At 32.6% G+C, this 27,468-nt stretch overlaps 1 pseudogene; it reads left to right on the plus strand.

The window, feature by feature from the left end:
- The first annotated feature begins 15,676 nt into the window (after positions 1 to 15,676).
- LOC149532873 (pre-mRNA-splicing factor SYF2 pseudogene) lies at positions 15,677 to 27,045 on the plus strand (annotated as a pseudogene).
- Positions 27,046 to 27,468: the final 423 nt, after the last annotated feature.

The following is a 27,468-nucleotide window of genomic DNA, read 5'->3' on the forward strand; positions in this document are numbered from 1 at the left end:
GGAGTTCCCCTCAAATTATTTCTTATTGCTCAGTTGATAAAGGATCTTCAAGTTGTTGTCTTCACCTAAAAATTTCCTTCAAGAAACTTGTGCCTAATCAGTTTGGGGATTTTTGGAATAGTGTACTCTTTAGAAAACTCTAAATTCACAGTGGCAATGAAACTATAATTTCTCCTTTTATCAAATTTTTAGTTTTAGGTCTTCATTAAATGATCATACCAAGGTAGGTACAAGAAGCTCAATTTGGTCCTCAACCCTTGAATGCTCGGCTATCACTAACTAACCATGATTAGCTTAGTTAGTGACTAGGACAAGTCTACCCATACTCAGCTAGGACTAAGTAGTGACTCAATTTGGTAAAATAGCTCAGTTAGGCAAAAGGAGTGACTTGGTTAAAACTAACAAATTTCTTTTGTTCAAGTGCATCTGAAATGCTAATATGAACTTTCATGCTTGGATGAGTGGGACAGATGTGGATTATGAATTTGATCATAGGTCTAGTGGTATCTTTTCATATTCAAGAATTGATAATTAAATTTACCAATCCATTGTCTTGGGTATCAATAACCTTACTAATTTCACTTGAATTCTCTGGAGATTTCCTCAACCATTTTTTCTTCATTTGAGTCCTAATCATGTTAGCCTTTGATTTATTTCTATCTTCAACTTTACCTCTATTCATATAGTTCTTTGTATACATAACATCTTTTGGCATGATTTCTCTTTCTAAGGTGATTCTTCATGCCATTAGCTCCAATGTGTCCAAACTCTCCTTATAGATAATATGTGTATCAAGTTTTGTAGTCCAAACAAGAGATTTCTTTAGCAAGTTGTTTAGTAGGATTCCAATTCTTGGTTCTGCACTCTGAAGATTTATGACCTTGTTTGCTATATGTAAAAAATTTTACTTCAAACTTAGTTTTCTCTATGCATTCACTTGCCCTATGTCAATGTTTGTTACAACTATAACATTTTCCATAAAATTTTGACTTTCCATTTATCCAACATTTTCTTGAAGTATTCCAACTTATTTTTTCACAATGATTGTATGTAATACTTTTATTGTTTTAAGCTCCATGTTATTATGACTATCCCTATTTAGTGTATCCCAATAATGATGTCCCCTTTTGTCTATTCTAAGATATTTTAGCTAATTCATCAATGATTTCTCGTGATCTATCATTCTTTCATTGGCTTCTCCTTCTTCTCTAACATCATTCCTGAGTATTTCATTTTCTATCCTTAGGTTGATGACTTCTTGATTTTTATTATTTAAATAGTTTTCCATATTTTCCTAATGTAGTGAAAGCTAGAAAATTTCATTGTCCCTTTCTTCTATCCATGTGTTGAGTATTCTTCTTTCTTCTTCTTCCATATTTTAGTCATTTTCCACTTGGATCTTTTGTTCCTCGCTTCACATATCCTAACTGAATGAATCTCCTATTCTCTTTTCAATTTTTTGACTTCTTCTTGAAGAATAAGTTTCCTTCCAATTAGATCCTATATACCCTCATTTTATTCATCTAAACTTCTCTCTTTGCAAATATCTTGAATTCTTCTTCTATGTGGATATTTTCATTCATCTTATCTGCCAATTCTTTTCTTCTTTTTAGAGATTGGAGGGTTTCTCTTTTAGTTTCTTTATTTGTTCCATGGTCACACGTAGATAAAACTTTTCATTGTCAATGGCTTTCTCTAGCTTGTATACTTTTATTGTCTCTAATCTTTTCTCTCAAGGTGCTAAACTTCTAATAAGAGATCCTTTCTTTTGTTGGAAATACAATAGGGAAATTTTTTTACAATTGGCTAATGAAGATATGTAAGTGTTGTCATTTATGGCAATACATGATGTACATTCTTGTAGGAAACATTAGACATAATGATACTTAACTTTTGGTTGTTAGAAAATTGTCTAAGTATGAAATAGATTTACAATAGTGTATTGTTTTGTATGTAACTTGTTACTATCATCATATTATGATAAGAAAAGTTAGATGGAGATAGTTCACATTTTTATGATGATGTGTATAATCTTGGAAATTAGTATGTACTTTATGAAAAATAGGTATTCATGTTTTACTAGTGAAACAAAACAACAAAATTAAAGGAAGGAATTATTTTGTTTACAAAATAATTACTTTACCAATTAGGGTTGACATCCTAGATGTTTACTCTAAGTTGGAAAAGTATATTATGGTCTTAGTTGACCTAGAAATTTTTTTTGAAAAGGCATGGAATTTATGTAAAGGACATCTTATGAATTCAAATATTGTTGGGCAAGTTTTGTGTTGAGTAGTTGTATTGTGATATGTGAGCTTTTGTGAAGCAATATATACAAAGTTTTGAGAGGCTATTTTTGTGATCTGAGATTGAGCTAAAGATCAGAGATCAGTCAAGAAATAAGTTACAACACTTATATACTAGAGATCTAACTACTTGTTTGGGCAGTGAGCTCTTCTTGTAATTGGAAGTGCATGTTTGGGCAGTGGGCTCATCTTGCATCTACTATACTACAATACCTAAAAGGGTTGGAATCTCCTAACAAGGATTCAAAGACTCCTAAAAAGGACTCTCTATACTAAATTTTCTCATTGACTCCTAATAGAGTCCATCCTCTAACAAGGAACATATATATATTAGTATATTATCTATTGGGCATCATCCCTATTGGGGTTTTCCCTTGGATAGGGTTTTCCTAGTTAAAATATATGGTGTTATGAATTATCTTTATGCATGGTTTCTATTATTGTTCAACATTACTTGTTTACTTTGTTATATATGGTTCAAAGTAATAAATAATATCTAGTTTGTGACTAAAGTTTGTAGAATATTGATTCACCCACCTCCCCCACCCCCTTCAGTAATTATTATTGCTAACAATTGGTATTAGAGCATAATTACTTAGAAGAGCCTTAATAGCTTGAGTAAGATCCCAACAGATATGGAACAATTGATGAAAAACCTTGACGAGGCACTTGAAAAGGTTGATCTTCTTACTAAAGAAAGAGATAAGCTAAAGGATAGATATGAAGACTCCAGAGTATATATTGGCCAATTGAAAGACAATATTGAATAGCTCAAATCCAAGCCTTAATCTATTGAATCTAAAACTAGTGATGATGATTATTCAAAGATGAAGAGAGAGTAAAAGAACTTGAAGTGTGAATTGAAGAATACCAATCTAAAGTTGACTTTGAAGAGTGATCCTAGAAAAATTGTAACTAATTTGAAGACTAAAAATATAGATCTTAGAGAAAGTCTGGCAAATAAGACATTTGAATTTGAAACATTGAAAGAAGATCATGAAGAACTTCATAAATACAACACTATTGTAAAAGGTGAACTAACTTGGTGCGAGCAACAACTTGAGAAGCTTTATTCTAGTAGAGAAAAGATTGATGATTCAATGTCAATACAAAGGCCTACCTATGATAAGACTAGTCTTGGTTATCTATTTAACATGTTTGCAAAGAAACCTTAAAGTAGATCAAATCCAAAAGAAAAAGATAAATCTAATGATAAGATTGAATCTAGTAAATATGGGTCAATGAGTTTGACTCAAAAATCACACAGTTAAATCCTAATAGCAATATCACAAACCTAAAGATTTTAGACAGGAAAGGAAAGTTAAGATATTGGATGAACCAAAGTAAGTGGAATCTCCTAAGGAAACCAGGTATGAATTTAGAAATAAGTGTTTTTCATGTAATGAAATAGGTCATATGAAAACAAATTGTACAAATAATTCATTTAATCATGTTGTAGATTTTTATTATCATTATAGTAATGGTATGGGTAATAAAGAAATTGATTATAGGAAACCTAAATATGATAATAATAGAAGGAATAGTAGAATGTTTGGAAATACTAACCTTACAGATAGAAGAAGATCTAATACAAGGACACTGAGAGAAAGAAGAGCTTATAAAGAAAGAAGGAAGATCATATGTTATAAGTATACCAACTTTGGACACATAGCTTAGAATTGTCAACAAAATCCTAGAAGAAGGACCCCAGTATGTTAGTTATGAAACTACTTTACACATACAACAAAGTATTGTAGAATGGATAGAAACCTCAGAGATAGAAGGAAAAATGGAAGAAACTTAAAAAATAGAAGGAACAATGAAAGAAATGTCAGAAATGATAGAAAAAAAACATGAACGGATCACTAGAACTAAGAAAGAAAACAAGGAACAAAGAAATGTAGTTAGTGAACATCAAGAACAACTCAATGAGACATTCATAAAAGGATTGCACATCTCAAAAGAAAAATTAGAAGATGGTGAAATAGGAAGATCAAAGTCAATAATTTCAAGTTTGATTTAGCTAAGTTGAATTATGCTTGTTTATAGCACTAGAATTTGAAAATTCATCTAAAGATTTAACTAGAGGTAGTGAAGGTGGGTAAAGGTTCATCGAGATAAGTTTAGATAGTATCTAAGCTCACTTGAAATTTGGACCTTATCTAAACTAGTTACAAAGGAATTAAGAGCTACTATTATTACAAAGAAAGTGAATTCTATAACAGATGATGAAAAATATATTTTTATAAAGAATTTTGTGGAGCAAAGATTCTTGGAGCATTATCATGATGCAAGGAAGCTACAGTAAACTTCAAGTAGCATTTGAAGAATGAACAAAGATTATCAAACAAATATTTGATTTCACAATGTAATTGACAACTTTTTCATTTTTGCAAAGTACGAAATTAATGCAAGTTCAAATTGAATTAATAAAATGGAGTGTAGATTTTATTACCACTTCATTGTAATTACATTAGAAGCATAGAGTATTCAAAAGAAACTTGACAAGGTTATTTTGAAGCAAAACATATTTTTAGAAAGATGTATTTTATTATTTATTTGCAAAATTTCTTCGATAAAGTTTGTATTTGATAGAATCATGGATATTCCAGTAGTTCATAATGTTGATAATAAGGAAAGAACAAAATTGAAGATTATTTTTGTGAAACTTGTAGAAGGAAACCCTAATTCAACATTATCCATTACTCTAAACAATGTAGTGTATTTGGAATATGTAGGAAGTTATCTTAACAAAAAGTTTGAAACTATATGGAGTGACTATATGAAAAAAGATATGGAATTAGTCTTTAACCATGATATGCTTGTGAAATGAAGATTTCAACATTTTAAAGAACTAGACCTTTTCAAATATCATTTCTATCGAGAATTGGACACTAATGAATGGACACATATTATACTAGGTAGAATTCATGATGGAAAACTATGGATGGAAGACAATATAGTTGACATTTCAATAGACCTTATTCATCAGGTAATTGGTTTTAGAAAATAAGACAGTGTACATATAGGTAAGAAACTAGTTAAGAAGAAAGTTAAGAGCTACACAAAAGAAGTTTATAATGGGCAAGCCATGGAGATCAGTACCATTAAACAAGATGATGTAAGATTTCTAAGTACAATTATTGCTTACTCTATATGTGCAAGTTCTAAGATTGATGAATTATCAATAGGATTCATTTATGCAGCCTGTAAGATTTGCATTGGTAAGGAACAAGTTAACCCTAGTGAAATTTTGAGAATGCAACTTCTTGAAAATTTGAAGAAAATAAAGAGTAACAAGAATGGTGTGTTCAAATTTCAGCCATTGATCAATCATATATTCTTTCATGTATTTAAGAGATTTTCATAATTATCAGTTACTAAAATTATTAGTAATGAGAAGTGTACCATGGAGAATATTACATATGTATGTAGAAGACATCCAACAAATAAAATCTTTTATAGCAGAAATTTGATAATGAGAACATTTCAGAATCAGATGAGATAGATTTAACTCATATTCAAGTAGTAGAACCTTAGGAAACATTCCTTGATCCCTTAGGTTATGAATTAAGTGATGAAGTAGCAATTGGATATATTAATCTATTGTTAAACTCTGAGAATGACCAAACTGAGTATAGATTTGGGACTTATGGATAAATTACCTAATCAACCAATCAAGGATCCTTAGAGAAAGCATCTCACAAGAAGATTGAGACAATAATGAGGAAAGCTCTAAAAGAGGCTGGTATGATAGAAAGTGAGTCACAAGAAGTTAGGTAGACCATGAAACAAGGAATAACATATATGCAACCTTTATCAGTGTCTATTGTAGGGACATCTTCAACATTGAGCATTCCTTATGTTGTAGTATTAGCTAGAAAGCCAAGTGAACCAAAGAGGAAATAAAAAAGATAAGTGGAAGTTGTGACTACAAAGACTAAAGGAGTCAAACAAAAGTCTATTGGACCAGGCAAGAGACAAAAGACATTGTTGACAATTATGGAATCTAGAGGAGAATAAGAAGAAGAACAGGAAGTAAAACATGTAGAGAGAGTTACCATTTCTAAATAGATGACAAGTAAAGTAAGGAAAGCCTGGAAGATGAAGATTGAGAAGATAAACTCAGCCAATGCTAATGAGGGGAAATTTATTTAGATGAATAAATTTTATGATTTCTATAATGATATTGAGAAATATTAGATTGATACCTCTACTATGAGATATATAATTACTAACAATCTAAAACTTAAGGATATTGAAGAAACAATAAATCAAAATATCTATGACAAACTTACAAAGAATATGGTACCATCTCAAGAAGAGGACATAGAACTTTGGAATTCTATGATAAGGACCATATGCAAGACTGATGATGAAGATGAAGTCAAGAAATTATTGAACACTTTGGCACCTTACATGAGAAATAAGGTGAGAATTTTTTTTTTTATGGTGGGTGGCAAGGACAAAATAAGGAATCAAATAGTAGCAACCATTAGTCAGATGATGGGAGAGTCTAAGGTAGCACCTTCACTAGCGCCTAAAACTTTGTAAGTGTCAATAAGTGGTGACACAATGCAAATTGATAAGATCAATGTTACTATTAACATTGATGATACTAACACTTTTGAGAGTTCTAAATAGCTTGAATCTTAAGTCAAGGTTATTAAAGATCAATTGAAAAAAATTGAAGAGGAGAAGAGCCTATTAGAAGGGGAAAAAAAAGGAAATAGAAGAAGCCAAGAATAAATTGCTTGAAAAATAAAAGAAAAGAAAAGAAGAGTTGAGGAAGAGAAGAGAGAAGAATTAAAGTGATAATAGAAAAGAAGAAAAGGCAAGATAAATCTAAACCATCTAGTTCATCTACTTCGCTTTCACTTGCTAGCCTAACAAGTGATGATGATGATCAGATTGACGTAAACTCACCTTTGACAAAACCTATTAAGAAGAATATTAAAGTGAAGAGCCTACAATGAACCTTAATGGAGGTAACTAATAGATTACATAGCACTCTAGAAGTCAAACATATAGAGGTATATCTTGAACATAAGGCACAAGTAGTATTAAAGTCTTTTGATGAAGAATTTTTTAATTTGCTAAATTTTGTAGAATTAAAGGCACAATAACTTATTTAACACCATTTGTCAAAACATCAAGAATGATTTGCTAAGTCTTGATACTTGTATCAAGGAACTTTAGAGATGTCAAAAAGATGGAAAGGTGTTGTACATTAAGTGTACCTTATCTCATAAGTTGGCCAAGGATTATGAAAGTTAGATTGAAGGAAAGATGAGTGAGCTAGAAGTTCGATCAAGCTAGATACAACAACCTTCTAACAAAGTTAATGACTTTGAAGGACAACTGGCTAGTGTTCTTAGTGATATTAGGAAATTAGAACTTTAGAAAGAAGAAATTTTGATGAGATTATTAGAATTCAAAGATTCTATTGCTCTAAAGATATCTATTATTGAGAGACAATTGGAGTGTGTCAAAGCTAGGGACACCTCTTCAAACTTTTTATACTCCAATCATAATGCAGTTGAGATGGCATCATATGCCATATGTGCAATTCTCACCTCTATTAAAATAGACAAGGATACATAGATAAAAGGATTATATAGTCTTAAGACAAGTTTTGATGACTGTATGAAAATATTATTAGTTTAAGGTACATGATTACAATTTTTGACATTGTAACCTTTTTCATTGACATCAAAGAGAAGAAGATGTATAAGAAAATTATAAATAATGTAAAGGGGAGAAGATTCATAAGGTAAGGTATAAATTATTATTGAAAGTGGGAGCATACATAAGATGGATAAGTTGTTAAAATGATTAATGTATTAATTTTGGAATGTTTCTACAAGATTTTGATACTTAGCCAATTTTCCCTATTTTGTTGCCATCAATGCCAAAGGGGGAGATTGTTAACAATTGGATAACTAAGATATGTAATTTTTGTCATTTAAGGCAATACATGATGTAAATTCTTGTAGGAAACTTGAAAAATAAACATGCTTAGCCTTTGGTACTCAGAAAATTGTCTAAGTATCAAATTGGTTTACATTAGACTATTGTTTTGTATGTAACTTGTTACTGATGTCATATTATGATTAGCAAAGTTTGATGGAGATAGTACATATGTTTATGATGACATGTACAACCTTTTAAATCAAAATAGACTATATGGAAAAAGATATATTTATTTTTTTCTAGTGCAATAGAAAAATGGAATTAAAGGAAGGAATTATTTTGTTTACAAAATAATTACTTGACCAATTAGGGCCGACATCCTAGATGTTTACTATTTTTGTGATTAGAGATCAAGATGAAGATCAAAGATCATTCAAGAAACAAGTTACAACACCTATATACCAGAGGTCTAATTACTTGTTTGGGTAGTGAGCTCTTCATGTACTTGGAAGTGTATGTTTGGGTAGTGGGCTAATCTTGCATCTATTGTACTACAACTCCTGACAGAGTTAGAATGTCCTAACATGGATTCAAAGTCTCATAACAAGGACTCTCGATACTAAATTTCTCATTGATTTCTAACAAGGTCTATCCTCTTACAAGGAACACATATATTAGTATATTATCTAGTGGATATCATCCCCATTGGGGCTTTCCCTTGGCCACGATTTCCCTAGTTAACAAAATATGGTGTAATGAGTTATTTTTATGCATGATTATTGTTATTATTTAGCATTACATGTTTACTTTGTTATGTATGGTTTTAAATAATAAATAATATCTAGTTGTTGACTAAAGTTTGTAGATTACTAATTCAAACCCCCCCCCCCCCCCCCAGTAATTCCTATTTCTAACAAAAGTAAACTCTAAGGAGGGGGGCGGGGGGTGTGAATTAATTCTTCAAATCTTTAACCATAAAATTATTCATCACACATCCATCCCACAATTAGCATGTAAAAAGAACTCGCTAACAAAACATATTCATACATGGCATGAAAAAAAATAACATTAAACACATATATGACACAAGATATTTGGTTATCTAGAAACCCTCCAATGAGAAGGTAAAAATGGGGTGGGGATGACACCCAAAAATATTCACTACTACAATTGTAAAGTGGATCCAATGAGTTACAATGCTAGAGCATGAAGTATGTTGTATCCTATGAAAGGGTTGTCCTCTTAAAGGCTTACAATATTACTAGATCATACCCTATTAAAGGATTTACAATAGTCTAGTAGGACTACTCAATTAAGAGATTTAACTAATTCACCTTGTAGAATGTCCAACAGTGATCTTGTAGTTATCACTTTTCTTCTAGATAATAGATCATCTATTTCCTAATGTGTACCTAATCCTCTCTAATTAGATATATCACTTATGTCATCTAATTCATTTCCTCTATTCTCCTTTAACTAATTGTGTAATGTATCTCAATTAAAACTCCTTAGCCAGCATGAATGCTCTATTTGCACATGTAAACTTCTCTCTCTACTCAGTCCACACTATCTTTCTTTTAAAATTTGTCCTCCTTATGAAGACTTGGGTGACTTAGGGTTAGGTGTGAATCAACAATTGTGATTCACTCATTTTTTTCTTAATCCATCCCTTTTATTGATTGGTTTCATGTATTGCATAGAGATCCTCAATATAGATTCATCGTTATCATCTAGAATCGAAAAAAATCCTTAAGTTGGCTAAAAAATGTTTTACATAGAGGATTGTGCCATTACAAATAACTATGTCCAAAATTTTTTACTCGACACTTGAAGTGTTTGATGCTTGGCATCCATTGTATCTTCAATATTGTAACTAGACCTTTGAATGACTAAGCATCCACTGATCACTTGGAATCTACTATTTGTTTAGCACTTGAGTGATTTAGCACTTGTTAATTACTCAAGATACACTAAATAAATTTTCTCAGCATACACTATATACCACCTTATGCTCAACATACATTAAATAATCTACCCCTTTGACATGAGTGCCAAAAACACTTGGTCATGCATGAATAACCTTAGCTCTTGAGCATAACTCAGATAATCTCTAATCCATGTTTGGCTTACATACCCAATTTTAAAACTTCAAAATTTTACAAAAGCTTATTCAACTTATCAATCATATTCAAAATTTTATAACTCCTCCTGAGTTGATTATTCTATTCTAAATCTAAAATTGAATACTCCTGCTAAGTAGATCTATTATGCTAACTCTATTTCTATAGTCTCTATTTTTTATAGTCTCCCCCTTTGTTTGGTCTCCCCCAAATCTTATAAACTCCTTTAATTCATTCTCCCCTTTCTTCATTCTTCCCCTTTTGACACTTATGTCATGGGTGGCACATGAATTATGTGTTTTTCTATGAATGATATATTGACCTCCATCATAATATTCAGTGCTACATTCCATTTGTCACACACTACCTCTAGAGACTTGATCTAAAAGTCCAACTTGGAATCAAGGGTGACTAGGCCTTAATGATTAGAAAGATGGGTATCTTTCTTCATCAATTTTTTTGCATAGGCTAGTTCCTTGTGTAACACCTCCATGTGAAGGGTTAACATGGATTGGATGTTGATCACTGTAGCCCTAATATTTGCATCTTAAACTTGTAAAGCTACTAATTGACCTTGTGCTTTTTGTATAGGTGTTTGGACTGGTGTCCCTTCTTGTTCAATTATTATAATTGTTGTTACTAATACATTTTGTACCATAGTGCTAATATATGAAGTCACATTATCCTTCATTTGGTAGACTACAATAGACATTGTAGGTTTCACTTCTATAGATTGAGAGGGGGCAATGGGTAATGCTTGTGTTTTCTCCCCTATAGATGCTAATTTTTCCTTCTCAATCTCATCCACACCCACCAAAACAACATAGTTGCATAGTTTGTTGATCTCAAATTGGTTTTAACAATTGAGTGTAAATACACTTAAGATATTTACTAAGTTTATGGTGAGCTGGTAATACATGCCAGGTATAATATGTATAGACACTAAGTTGCAATGAGTTTCGAGTCACTCATGTGTTGAGTCACTCAAGTGCCGAGTAGATAGACCATGTCGAGTGATTCAAGTGTCAAGTAACATAGATTAGATCTAGTTGTTTGTCATTGTACAAATAACTATGTAAACCATTTTTTTGTTGAATTATTGATAGATCTTGAAGCTTTAAAGATAAGGGTGAATCTATTTGGGTTCCTTATGAGATCAACATGAAACCAATCAGAAAAAAGGAAGGATTAAATGGAAAAATGGATGAATCTCAGCCATAGATTCATACCTAAACCTAAGTCTTCTAGTATTCTTAAGGAGGATAAACCCCTAAAACTTCATTTTGTGTGCAAAAAAGAATTTAAGGGAGATATCAACAAATTTTGTATAGAGACTTAGAAGTTGAAACTATTGGTAAATAGATTGTTCTTTATTATTTTAACTCTCTGACACCCTAATTTCTGAACAATAATTGATTACAATAGTTGGAAAGTTGCTTCTAAAAAGACTAACTTCCCTTTGAATCATTAGGTACAACTCCCTATTGTGGATTTGCAATAAATTTTGTTTATTTTCTAAATCTAAATAGGTTATGTTCTTAATTGAAGAATAGGAGAGGTAAACCTAGCTAAATCTATACAAGGTTCAACTCAAGCTACAAATGATTTAGAAAGGTAATTAAGTTTTATGGACCCGCGCATCTTATGAACTCATAAAATTTAATTATTTAATGATGCATGCCAACCGATAATAAACTAAACTAATTAGAAACATAAAATGAAAAGAAACTAAGCTTAAATTGAAGGAAAAACACTTAAAGGATCTCTTTGAACCTAAGGTGACAATACTTATCATGTTCAGCTCGGTGTTTCAGAATAGGGGAATGAAGCTTTGTTGGCTCCTTATTTTAATCCAAATAAAAGAGAAACCTAATAATTAATTACTAACATAATGGAATAGAAAATAATTGATACAAAATACCATTCAATTGACTCTACAACATCAAGTACTTCACACCAATATTTGCCTACCTTTTATTAAACTTTCATTTCAGTATGTATAGGATTCCAAGATGACCATTACATTGGAAGTTTAATCGGTTCATCTCCTAAAAAGAATGAAAAACAAAAAGGAATTAGTTAGTCATATTTAAATGATTATATCAAAATGTAAAAGAGGCACAATATGAATCACTTTTCCCTTTTTCCTTTTTCTACTTTTTCTCTATAGGCCTTAGCACTGACAATAATTGGAATTAATTCTTTATGTATTTGTACATGCACATTAGTATATCTCAATAGACATCTAGAATGTTCTCTAGCCAAATCTTCAATGACATTCAATCTATCTTGGAATTCCTCCATGCCCACATGTATACATCCACCAAGTTTCTAGTGTTTGAAAACTCTATTCTAGTGCCCTGAAGATATGCTTGTTAGACTATTTATAAAATTAGAGAAATTTTTATGCATGAAAGTTATCCCAATTATTTCATTTCCATGCCCACTATGAATTTGTATGTAGTCCCTTCAATAGTTTGTAATATTTATCTTGATCTTTCTTTACCTTATCTTTAGTCTCCTTTAGGCCTTTTTCTACCACTAAGATCATTTTAGACTTGAACTGCATGCTTTGTAGCCACTTGAATAAAGGCTCATCTCCTTTGGGTAGAATTTTAGCTTCAACAGCCTCCTTTAGTTTCATGTCGATGATCATCTTCAATAGAGATACATAGTCATCGATCATAGTTCTCTATGTAGCCAAGGTATTTCTATTAGATAAAATGTTACCTTTCTCTATTTCTAGTATTAAGATAACATTTCCAATTTTCTCAATAATGGAGAGCCCTTCTAACTTAAGCTTGTCACTCCATTCTTTACCAATCTGACCAAAATGCTTATCTTCTTGAAGCTGGGAGATAAGAGCTTTCACATCTTCACCTATAGGATTACTAGTCATGAGCATCCCAGAGATGCTAACCAATAGAGTGACCAATTATTTGATATACCTATTCAATTCTTGTATCTTTGCCTTCATCTTAACCTTTGATAATTTGAGGTTTTCCAGTTGTCCTTCAATAACCTTGTTTTTCGACTTCCACAATCCAACCTTAGTATCATGTTTGGCATCCCTAAGATCTACTAAATGCATGGTGAAATCATCCATAGAAATATCCTCAACTCTTCATTCTTTAGTATGTTTTTCTATCTCCTTTGTTAAATGCCCTATTTTAGGGTCTTGCCCAAGGATAGACAAGGCTTTCTACTTCTTTACCTTACTCAATGTAGATCTACAGTGAACAATAAGAGATAAGGTATCCTTGTTGGAAGCCCCTTCATCCTTTCTTTTTCTCTTCTTCTCTAGAGTGTCCTCCAACCAAGAACCAATTCCTATCACCTTGGAAGCTATCCTGAGAGAATCTATGTTGAACATCTTCTTCTTGATCATAGTAGTTTCTCTTGCCATCAAAGAGAAGGGATTCTTCAAAGTTTGTGAAACAAGCTTCAAAGAGTCTTGGTCTTTCTCTACTTATGTATTCTTTTTGGTTGCTTCATCTAACTTAGTGGACTTTATATCACTACTTCCTCCATCTCTGAAGTACAATACCTACACACGAGGGCTATTGGGCAAGAGAAGTGTAGTGCTTGAAGATGGAACTGTACTACTATGAGGTGAGGGAACTAGAGTAACAACACTATCTTTTGGTCCATCCACCTTCTTCATTGCTTTTGGTTGGGAACCAATCATTGGGAGGGAGCCATCTTGGCAAGTCTTATCCATAGGAATGTTTTTTTTCTAGAGGTTGATCACCTCCATCTGATGATTCAGCTGGTCCTTGAGTTATGGCCAAGGTTACACTTGATGTGCCACGTTGGGAGGAAGAAGGAGCTATAGTTACTAGAGAGGATTGAGAAAATGTGTTCTTACTTCTTATTCTTCTTGTTGTAGTCCATTCAACCCACTTTCCAATCCTTTTGATGATTCCAGCCATCATGACATCTAGCTCTTCTCTAGCATCTTCATAAGGCTCAGAGCTAATAGGAGTGTCTCTTAAATTTGTCAGTTATGTATTATTCTACATACTTTTCTTGTCATCTTCTACTCCTTTAACATTAATATTAATTTGATACAATTTCACTTGATCTACTATGAATCTAGCAAAAGCACAGTCTCAGCTCTCAAATTCATCCTTGCAATCTACCTAGTAGTCTTTAACCATGGTGTTGTGTTTGATCATGCCCCCAATCTACAACACTTCCCTTGCATACCCATTCAAGTCAAACATAGGCCTTAAGACCGCATACATCTCCAATTTGTATTTCATCTCCAATGCCTTTAGCATGTTCTTTGCATTAGAATGAGACACACAACTAAAAGATCCCACCTTCATAGGGAACTCATATCCCTTCTTCAAACTCCCACTCAACACATTCACTTGGATTGCGTGTCTCATGATCTCAATCAACACAATCATATCACTTGGATACCTCAACATATTTAAGGGGAACCCATCAAAAGCTACAAGATGCAATTATAAAAATGATGAGAATTAGATGAAATAGCTTCCAAACTAACTAATACCCACCATTTCTTCTAAATGGAATCTCCTTTCTAGGCATCCTTGGAGCTCTCTAAAAATTCTCATTGTAAATGAATCATTAACTCATATATTCTACATAATTATTTTCTAGTTGCAAACATGGGTAGAACTCATAAGACTTTACATGATCAGGGAATTTTTTTACCATTGGGAGGCCTAGCCACAACTGTAGAGAAGCTAACATGTAAATGAGAAAGGAAGACATATAGAATGTATTATAGAACTTTGTAGCATGAAGGGCATTGGACAGATTCTTGCTTACCTTGTAGGGCCAATCAATGTATTGTGTGTCAGAACAAATAACTTGCACTAGGAAGAAATTTTGTTCAACAAAATTCAAAGCTTCTTCCTCACCTTTCAACATGTGCAAAAGGACCAATATGTCGATCTTAGGCTTGAGATTAGTATCAAATACAGTTTTATAGACCTTACTCTTTGTACCTCGTGGCTTTTAAAACCATGATTGCATGATCTCCTTTCTCCAAGTCATCTTCTTGGCAAAGAATTTAGAAACAACTCCTCCAACTATTAAATCTAAAAAATCCTCCCATTTAGGAACTCTGAGGAAATTTACTATAGTTTTTCTATCAATGGAGATCAAGACTATGTCATCTAGCAATACAATCTAGCTCGTGTTTGGGTTATAATGATTTATGCATTCATAGACCAATTCTGGAGCTTGAACGACCACTAGGAAACTAGCTGCCTCAACTAGCCTCCATCCTCAAAGCTTCTTAGTTATGGGATGAATTAGCTTTGATCTCACTCTCTCTTGAAAGTCTTGCATATCGTAGAAATGGAAAGAGGTGTCTATGAATTTTGCGACATAGACACTATTCCATTCAGCCCATCAAAACCTACAAATCTGGTTGCCATTCTGTTTAGAGGTGAATTTTGAATGTAGGAAGCAAAAGGAATAGCAAATGCACAAATACTAGCTTTTGAAAAGGTTGTACAATCTTAATAGAATAATAGTTCAAGAAAGAGTGGTAGTTTTTGTAACTATTCATGTTTCCATCTATATAGGAACTTCAATTCATCCATTGACCTCCAGAATTCCTACCACATAAATGAATTGAAGGAGAGATTCATTGAAAAAGTAAATGCAAGGTTTTAATGGATATATTGGTGTCTTTTCACTATTCTATTTGTCTAATGGTAACTTTCTATCCTCTCATACTTAATTTCTCATTTCCCATTATGTTTTGGGAAGTTATGAATAGAGAACTCTGTAAGGAAATATCTGCTAAATCATATTCTACTTAATAGATCTTTCTTGCAATGATTAGATTGTTTCCGTTATCATCTCAAGATGTTTCATTTATAATTTTTTCATCCCATCCACTTACATACTTGATTTTCTTTAAAATGTGGAAAATTATCCTCATGGATTGAAAAATCATCAAGGAGAAGAAAATTTTCATTTCTCCTCTTAGGCTTTCCTTGTAACTTTTCTTTTTTACTTATTCCTTATTTTGCATTTGGAGATGTCCATAAGGAGTGCAAAGCTTCATTAGGGACCCACCTTTCATTTTATTTCTTGTAGAGTTTCCTTTAGCAGAAAATAGACTTTAAGGATTGAAAACTTACTAAGGAGAAGTCAATTTTGAGTTTTCTGCCTAGAATGATTTTGAGAGTTGTGATGAATCTTTAATACTTCTTAAGGTAGATGATCATAAAGGAAATAGGAATTTATCATTGCGTACCTCATCATCTTCTTATTATGGATCATATGCATCATTTGGTGCTCTTCATGAGAAATCACCTTCATGGATTAAAAACTTGCCAAGGAGAAGGTGAAGTCTAGATTTCTACAAGCTTCTCATTTCATGGAGAAAATGATAGGCCACAAGTAGATATAACTCCTATGAATGATCTTTTCATGTTTCATGAATCTCCATTAGATTAGGTACTAGACTACCCATAACATCCCTCAATACATAGGAACAACCATTCGGCTATGAAATGTGGAGAAGGGAGAGATGAAAAATTTGATGAAGACTCCCTTCACTTAAGGGGATTTAGACTTAGACTTAGACTATACCTAGAACTTTGTAAAAGAAAAAATGTACACTTTAAAAATTAATTAGAGAGTGAAAAGTGGGGCAATAGTTGGCTTTGACTTGGGACTTGGGTAGACTATACCCAAGAAAGGAATTCAAAATCTCTAGTTTGACAAAAATAAAAGGGGACACATGATAAAATTAAAGTGAGAAAAAATAGGGAAAGAGGAAAGCAAGGGAAACCTAACTAGGAAAAGACAAATAGGAACAAAAATGTAACTATAGTACAGTATAGGGGTTACCTATTTTCAATTTGAAATTTGATAAAGCTTCAAATCTTGACCATTTTAGGTCAGAGGTAGCACCTCACCATTTGGATATGCCAATTTAAATGAATTGATTTTGAACGACTGATGAATAGTGAATGGGCCTTTTCACAATGTATGAAATTTCTTATGCATATCTTTTGGAGCTCTTTGCTTATCCCACAATAACACACTATCTCCTGTCATGAATTTCTATGGCCTTGCCTTTTTATCAAATAGGTTCTTCACATGCATTTGATGCTGTGTGATATGATCTATGATTTCTTCCCTTTCCTCTTCTAGTTTTCTTAAGTACAAAATCCCCTTCTCTAAGCCATCCCTATAGATATCATCTTCAATTATTGTTCTTCGTTTATTTGTATCTAATTCCAAGGGTAATGGGAGGTTAGCTTCAGTCCCATAGACCAATTTGAAAGGAGATATGCCAATTGACATTTTAGGTGTCACCATGTCTACCCATAGTGCCTAGTGAATTTTCTTGTGCTAGTTCTTTTGATTATCTAACACTAATTTCTTGACAATATTCATCAAATTCTTATTGTTGGATTCTGCCTGATCATTTCCCTTCCAAAAATAGTCAAATGAGTGGTTAACTATAATTCCATGTTCAAAATAGAACTAAGTAATCTCAATTGAAGAGAAATATGTTGCATTATCCATTACTAATTTGATAGGAACACCAAATCTAACTAGTATATTTTTTTTGACGAGTTCACATACCACTTTGGAAGTAGTTTTCTTAGTTGCTTTGGTCTCCACCCACTTAGTGAAATAATTAGTCATAGTTATAACATATTGGTGACCAACACTGGATGCTAGGTTGATAGACCTAATGAAATCAAGACCCCATTGTTGACAAGGACCTTCAATGATGATAGATCTAAGAGGTAAATCAACTAATTGAGGTCACTCAGTGAAAAATCTTACATTTCTTGCATTTTTCCACTTAAGAGTAGGCATCTTTAAACATTCCTAGCTAGTAGTAACATTTTCTTAGTATTTTGAAAGTTGTGGCTGAAGATGAGAAATGTTCACCACATGCTTCATCGTGGAAGGTTCTCAATAACTTTTCTTGCTATTTCTTATCAACACATTAGAGAAAAGTATCATCTATAGCCCTTTAAAACAATTTTTCATCCCAAATTATGTATTTAGATACTTTCAATTTGATATCTCTCCTCTATCTTGCTATCATGCCTTCTAGACATTCTCCATATGTCAACAAATAAGAAATCTTTTTGAACCAAGAGTCTTGCATGCCTACTACTAATACTAATTTCCTTTCTCCTAATTCCTCTATTTCTTCAACAATCCTATTTTCTACAATTGCTTTGCACAAAGCATTGCCTCTCACTAGCTTAGTAGGCTTGATTTCAATGTCATACTCTTGTGTTTTTTCCATCCACATCCCTCTTGCATTGCACCCTACATCCTATTGTGTCAACACACTTTTTACTGCTACATCTAGAATGTAGACCATAGAATGCGAGTGCAAGATATAGAATCTAAAATTCTTTAGTGCTTTGACTATTGCAAAGGTATGTTTTTCAATTTGTGAGTATTTCAACTAATGATTTTTTAGAGGTATGCTTATGAAAGCTATAGGGTCTTGTATTCCTTCTTTGTTATCTTGCATAAATATTGTTGATAAAGTGTGTTCAGAGGTATAATAGGAAATGATGAAATCCCATTTATAATCTAGATGAAATAATACTAGAGTGTTAGAAATGATAGTCTTAATGTTTTGGAAAGCATGTTTCGTAGCTTCATTCCATTTAAAACTTGAATTCCCTTTCATCATATCTACAATACATGTAGTAGTTTCTAAAAAATTTGGGATGAATCTTCTGAGGAAATTTACTTGTCTAAAGAATGACTTAACTCCTATTTTGTTTACTAGTAGGCTTAACATTCGAATGGCCTCTACTTGCTCTAGATCAATTTTGATACCTTCCTGGGAAACTACATGACCTATAAGCTTTCCTTCTATAATACAAAAAATGGACCTTTTGGGATTAAGTGAGATTATGTGTTCTCAACAGCTTTGTAAAACTTTCTTCAAATTTTCCACGTAATTTTTCCTTTTCTTTGAAAACATGATGAGGTCATCCAAGTATATGACTATAATCTGATACTTTAGATCTGTAAATTTTTTACTCATGCATCTTTGAAATGTAGCACCAAAATTAATGATTCCAAAAGGTATTCTATGGTATTCAAATGTACCCCATGGAGTAGTGAAGGTCATTTTGTGTTGATCCTTCTCCTCTACTTCTTTTTTATTGTACCCTGAGAAACCATCAATCATGGACATCATTTCAGCTCTAGCTACTATTTGCAATAGGTAGTCCATATTGGCAAGGGAAAAATTGTGTTTCTAAGAAGCTTGGTACAAATTCTAAAAATTAACATAGATCCTTATTTATACATTCTTCTTCCTCACTGGCACTATATTGGCTACCTAGGTAGAATGATGAATGTGATAAATTATCCTTGCTTTTGACATCTTATATATATTCCTGAATATAGCATCACCTACTTTAGGATTATAATTCCTTTGTTTTTGTCAGAAGGGGACTGCATCAGGCTTTAGTGGAATTTGATGTTTTACCTTCCCACCCCTATAACTTTTCAAGTCCTCATAGCTCCAAGCGAACACATCTTGGTGATCTATAAAAAAGTTGTCTAGCAACTTCTTTCTTCTCTAGTGAACAACACTTTTTAATATTGATCATTTTAGGATTATAAACATCTCCAATTTTCACTCCTTCATATTCACCAATAGTAGGACCCTTTTCTACCCTCTTTTTCTTTAAGTAGGCATCATGTCTATTAAACAATTTTTCAAAAGACACAAAGTATGCGAGAATGATATTACCTCATATTTCGAATTAACCGATTTGATCCTCTTTTGGCTCATGATCAAAGTCTCCATTATTGTCTTCATTAGTTTGATGTTTGCAACTAGCCTTGTCATTTGCTAAGAACAAATGATCGATATATGATTTTGACCTAATACTTCTTATCTTTGAATTCTAGATGAGTTAACAAGGAAGCAAAAATGGCCAATGAATCCTCTTTGGCATTCATCTCTCTTGAAACTATTTCAATAGAAAAAACATAAAACCATTCTATTTCATCCCAAGCTCTATTTCTATAGTTTTTCAACTTGTGATTCTTTATAGAGTATTGCCCTTTAATTTTTCTTACAATGAGCTCGGCAACACCTCGAGCCTTCATGATCTTTATTCCCTTCTCCTTTGCTACTATTATCCCTAGTAGTAAGGCCTCAAACTCTACAATGTTATTTGTATTTCCAAACTCTAATTTGAAACCCATGGGTTTGGGTTCTCCCTCAAGAGGTATTAACACTACACCTACACTAGATCCTGATGAGGAACAACTTCCATCAAATTCCAATGTCCATATGGATGATGACTCTTTTTCCTTACTAGGGGCTTTTATTTTCGAATCTTCAATGTCCTGCTCATTTAAGGTATCTTCAATAAATAGAATTTAACTACCAAACTCTAGTTCTTGATAGATAATTTAAGCCTTAGGGTCATATGACTTCAAGATAGTAAATTTTTCCTTATCCTCAGGTTCCAACTTGAATTTCTTACTCTCTATAGGTATGACTACTTGAGACAAATCTAACTTTATCTCACCCCCTAGATCTCTACAAAAACTTCTTCTTAAGAGCATTCCATAGCTTGCTAGAATATTTGCAACCAAAATAGTTAGTAATAGTTTCTTTTCTAGATGAGAAGCTAAGGCTACTTGAGCATCTTGATCTATCCAAGCAAGGGAACTTGCTTGGCATCCATAGAGTAACACCTTCCATGAACTTTAGTAATATTAAGACCCAAGGCTTTAGCTATAGAATAACTCATCACATTGTCTGACACACTTAAATCTATTATCCAATTACTCAATTCGCATACATTAATATATAGTGAAATATAGAATGGGTCAGCTTTTTTCCCAAGAGAAGTTGCTAAGATAGTGGAATCATGTTGGTTAAATAGGTTAGATGTCAACTTTTCATCCCCTTCATTAATGGTGATATTGTGATTCAAATCTAAAGCATTCCCTTTACAATGATCTACCAATCTTTTCAACTCAGAGGGATGAGATTTCAAATAATCTATAGGGGAAACTTGGATTTTTGACACTTCATAGAATTGGATGAAATCAAAAGGGATTTCATGCTTACCTATTTGAGACATCAATACTTCTTGATCAATGTGGATTTTATTTGATGAAGAGTTGGGGTAATTTCCTAAAACATGACTATAGTATGACTTCTTGAGTTTTTGACATCAGGTTAGTACAATGTATGAGGTTACATCAATAATTGCATAGCATTCACCCTTAGGTTGAGAATCTAACTCATACTAGAGAAATAAATTTATAGAGTCACCATTTGAGTACATATCTAACTCTAAATAGGGAGTTGTAGTAGTCAATTCATTGGTGGATAACAATAGCATCATACAAGTAGTTTCCCAATAGCTCTCACTATCATGATCCATTGTCAAATGAAACGTTCACATGTTTCCTTTCTTTGGTGCAGCCTTAATTACTAATCTTGGTTGTGACCCTGTAAGTTGTGGAAACTTTCCATCACTATTTCTTCTTGGTGGGTTTTGATAATTTTGTTGGTAAGGTTGATTAAACCTAGGTAATTGTCTCTTCACTGCCACCAACTCATTTGATAACTTCTAAATCATTTCATCAGATGATGTGGTATTACTCAAACTTCCTTTTGTTTGAAGTTCTCATTTCCATTTTCTTGTGGAAATCAAGTCATCTTCAAATTCAACTGCCTCTTTTTTTGTGCATTTTCCAAATTTGTGGGATGTTCCCTTCTTAAGTCATAATTTATATCTAGGGGCATCACACTTATGAAGAATTTTTTTAGATTACCAGTAGTGGGTCTATTAGCAAAGGGATTCTACTAGTGATCTTATTGAAAGTTGCAAAGAAATCCCTCATACTCATGGTGTGTTATTTTTTTATGGATGTCAACTGTGTTAACAAGATGTGTTCATCTTCCATAGTTTTGAATCTTGCCTCAAAAGCTATTCTCATTGTATCCCAATTGGTGATTGAGCCATCATCCAGATGATAAAACTAGTCTACCACACTTTCTGTCAAGGTCTCTACAAATACAAAAACATCATCATGTGCAACCCCTAAGATGTGAGTAGCTATGAAGAAGGCATTAATGTGTTCATCTGTGGTAACCTTCCCATCACCTAAAAATTTAAGAAAATTCTTCCTTGAACTAGTTGGGAGTGGATGATAGGTTGTTAGTGCTAATGGACCTATTTCTACAACCCAAGGAGCAGCTATAATTTTTCTAGAAAGGTATGGTAGAAAATTAACAACTGGAGGGGCAGTAACTCCATGCAAGGCCAATACTTGGTAAGTAGTATGTGAAGAGCTTTAATTTCTAATAAGTGAAGATGGTCTACTCTAACTTTTTTTCACCTTTATGCTTAGGAGGATATAAGATGGGAAAACGAAGTGTGAGTTTATCAAAAAAAGAGTCTTCAACACCTTGTTCTTTGGTACTTTTGAGAAACCTTATTTGTTCCAGGGTGCTAGATTAATTTTATCTTTGAGCTTTACATCTTAACTGCCTTTCGACCCTTTTTTTTTCTCTCCTCTAAATAACTCTTTCTAATGCTTTAGCCCTAGATTCTTCTTCTTCTAATACTTGGCTAGCATTTCTATAGTGTTTGACATTCCTCCTATTTCTCCAAACAAATGTATTAAGAGATGAGATTATGTCTTCCTGGTCATCTTGGAAACCAAGATCAAGTTGGAGCACTGGAATATTCTCATGAGGTAGTACCATTTTTCCTCATGATATAAGCTTATTAGTCAAGCGATTGCTCATTTCCCTAGTAGAGTCACCAAAAATCTATTGGTAAACTAGATTGTTCTTTATGATTTTAACTCTTAGATGCCCTAATTCATGAACAATAATTGATTACAACAGTTGGAAAGTTGCTTCTTAAAATACTAACTTCCCTTTGAATCGTTAGGTATAGCTCCCTATTGCAGATTTGCAATGAATTTTGTTTATTTTCTAAATCTAAATAGGGTATGTTCTTAACTAGAGAATAGGAGAGGTAAACCAAGATAAACCTATACAAGGTTCAACTCAGGCCAAAAAAGATTTAGAAACTTTATTAAGTTTTATGGACTCAAACATCTTATGAACTCATAAAATTTAATAATTCAATGGTGCATGCCAACTGATACTAAACTAAACTAATTAGAAGCATAAAATTTAGAGAAACTAAGCTTAAATTGAAGGAAAAACACTCCAAGGATCTTTTTGAACCTAAGGTGACAATACTTATCACATTCAATTTGCTATCTCAAAATAGGGGAATGAAACTCTGTTCGCTCCTTGTTTTAAACCAAATAAAAGAGAAAGCTAACAATTAATTGCTAACATAATGGAATAGAAAATAATTCATACAAAATACCATTCAATTGACTCTACAACATCAACTACTTCACACCAAAATTTTCCTACCTTTTATTAATCTTTCATTTCAATACATATAGGATTCTAAGATGACCGTTATAATGGAAGTTTAATCAGTTCATGTCATCAAAAGAATGACAAAAAACAAGGAATTATTTAATCATATTACAATGATTATATCAAAATGTGAAAGAGGTGGAATATGAACAAGGTATCTTTTAGTGGCTAATATCCATAAATCGGCTAATTTTAGAATTTTTTTGCTAGCAATTTGGCTAATAATTTAAGATTTAATGCAACCTAAATTACCATATTTTTATTAAATTTAGTCCTAAAATCAATAAAATTGCTTAATAATTTATTTTATTAAAAAATTTAAACTCAAAGATTTACCACAATATTCAATACATGATTAGATTTGATTCACCTAAATATTATATATTATTGAAGAAGCTAAAATTAATTCACCAATAATTATCATAATTATTAGTTACCTTAGGGATATTTTACCAATATTTAGTTTTCAATGTTGATTTAAATTATAATCTAATTATCCCCATAATTTGCATGAGAAAACATGTTCAATTTTGCTTTGTAATATTCCATGATGATAAGCAAAATTCCTATTATAAGTGAGATTCGCCAATATTGTCTACTCAAAAATTATGATTCCAATATAATCACCAATATAAATAATATTTAAAATTAAAAAATTGAGAGATTCGCCAATAAAAATAATTTTTCTTTTCAAAATAATTGAAGATTTTGGGACTTAAAATTGAAGCCCTGATTTTGAGTACCATTGAAAAAATAAGTCCTATAAGCACTTTTTGATGTATGTGTACCTAGCTGTCCATTTGAGGTACATGAGGTGTTTAATGTTTCTAACACCTTGCATTCAGTGTGTCTATGTGTTCCATGATGATAAATTTCCATTCCGAGCCATTTTGTGAAGTCTTGTTTTAAGCAATTATCAAATCTGCATTTTGGCCCAAAGTGTAAAACAACGACATGAGGCTGTGTTTGCAATTGAATATCTAACACCCAATAATGTGTCATGAATCACCACTTTCGAAGTGTTTAGTATCCATACCAGAGAGCCTATGTTTAATATTTTGAGTCATTTTGAATCCCTCAAAGTTGGTCATTTATTGTTGTCATGCTAATGTGTATTGTTCAGAATTCTAGGAAGCCCTGTTTGACTTGGTATAAATTTGACCTAGTTGATCGACATGAAAAAATTTCTTTTGTGTTTCCTTTTAGAGGTTAGAGACTTTTTATGTTTCAACTTTTAGCTTATGAAGAATCCATTTGATCAATTTTCAAATGTGATTTTGTTTGGAACTTATAGAGTTTCACTAGTAATTAGAAATGTAGATTGATTAGTACCCCTGTTCGAGAATTTATATCTTTGAATCTATAATAGATGAGACCAAATAGATTACACCCCTACATTCTACTCTAAAAATAATTTTAACTATGTCAAGTTTTACATCACGACGAATCCGTCTGCACACATTCCCAATTCAATTCCATTTGCAAAAATTGCTTTTCTATCCGTGTTTCTAGTTAGGAAATTTCAGTAGCCTACTTTGACCACTTGCCAAATGTTTCCTATTATTAATCATGATCCCAAATCATGGATTTATGTTTTCCATGTGATAGTGAACCAATGTCCCAGGTTTCATTTTCCCAAGTGTCAGTTTTCCTAGTTTTTAAAGCCAAATCCAAACACGGTTTAGTGTTTTCTGGCATGTTTTCTTGTAGGCAATTCTGAAAGGGCAACTTGGACACTCAATATCTATTGACTGAGAATTTTTCATGAGATGAGATTTGAAAAGGTGCAAGAGTGCAAAACAAAGAATCAATTTGTTTGATTCTAGAGCCCGATCAAGTGTTTTGGTTAATTTTTAAGGCCAGTCAAAGGTCTTTCTAGAACTAAAATTATAGTTGGTAGTAAAGAGTAAAAATGAGTTTTTAAAGATAATTCAATGCTCGATTTTGATTTCAGTCAGTTTGAAGATCTCAGTGGATCAATTCCAAGAATTTAGTTGTTTGGAAATGAAATTTTTTTTTAGTTAGACCCGCTTTGGGGCCCAACTAAATGGTATCGGATTGACAAGATATATCAGGGATTAAAAGTTTCCTAAAATTGAAGGGTTATAATGATTGTAATCATTATAATTTTGGGCACATATCTTTTAAAGTTGGAAAGGTGAAAGATAAAGTAGGAGATATCTACAATGAAAATGATCAAGCTCCTATGGCAACTGTATGGAGAAAGAGTTGGAAGCACACATGTATGAACTTCAAATGCTATTGGAAGGCCCAATTGGGGAAAATAAGGACTTGGAATAAAGGCTGGATGTGGCCATAAAAAAATATAGAATAGGAAATATGTTGAAGTTGAAGAAAATGCATAAAGTGACTTTGAGGTAAGCAGAGGGATTTGATTCTCCAATTTGAAGACATCCTCATCGTTCAAGAGTTTCCAAATGCTCAGGATGACACTATTGATGATCATGAGAAAAAGTCTAAGAAAAATAATGATGAAGATTTTGGGGTGGAATATTCAAAACTCAGTAGAAGGAAAAAGAAGGTATTTGAACTGAGACTTAAAATGAATGAAGCAAGAAAAGCTAATCAGAAGGACATAATTGTAGAAAAGAAAAGACACAAAATGGTACACGAGCCCTAAGGTGTGTCAAAACAAAAGTGGATTGAAGAGAAGAAGAAAATTGTAGGAAAGCATTTAGATGCAAATGGTATTGATATTACAAAAGCCTACATGTTAGATACTTAGGAGGTAGTTGAAGCAAAGTACAAGAAATAAAAAAATCCTGCTCCATTTGGATGGGATGTGTTTAACTAGAAGTCTCTATACAATGCTTACAAGAAGCATACCAAAAGTATATCTAATGACATGGATGAATATGTAAAGATTAAATAATCTGATCCTAAATTTGATTGAGATGGTTCAATTCTATAGTATGGAAAGGCACCAAAGATTCCAGAAGAGAATATTGAGAAAATGATGAAAGTGCTAGAGGACAAGGATCAGAAGAGGAAAGCTTTCAGTAGATTCTGCAAGTCTTATGAAGAGAAAGATATCGATTCCATTAATGATCAGAATGAGCACCTCAATAAGAAAATTGAAAGAGCTTTTGGAAAGTATACTATTGAGAAGCATAAGAAGGAAAGCTTTACTTTAGTAATTCACGACAAGAAAGGTCATGAAGAAACAACTAATACTTCATCATTTGTAGGGACATTTGTAATTGTGAAGGCCATTGAGCAGTTACAAATATATATTCAAGAGGGGCCATGATGGGAGGTAGGTGTATGTTTGACAGGTACGAGGTCAACATAAAGAGACAATGGATGATAGATCCTAATCCATACTTCATTGGGGTTCCTAGTGCATTTGGACCCTATACATACAACACAAGAATGCCTTATCTTGGTCAAACTCAATCTTTTCCCATGGTTCATCTATGAGGCCTTCCTCTCAATTGCAGTGAGAGTGATGTGTTTGAGTTCTTTTTTGGGCTAGATGTTGTTGATGTATTGTTAATACACATGTAGGGATGGTTCCCTCATGAGGCATATGTTGTTTTAAGAGCTCCAATGCAAGTTGACTTTGTCCTTCAAAGGTATATGGTGTGATGAATAAAGCAAGATAAAAATAGTTAGAAGCATAATCACACATTGGTTGTGGGTTGAAGTTTTTAATGCTTTTATACAAGAGTGC

This window comes from Cupressus sempervirens, chromosome 10 (assembly GCF_028749045.1).
Source record: "Cupressus sempervirens isolate cs-2001-9-10 chromosome 10, ASM2874904v1, whole genome shotgun sequence".
Lineage (NCBI taxonomy): Eukaryota > Viridiplantae > Streptophyta > Pinopsida > Cupressales > Cupressaceae > Cupressus > Cupressus sempervirens.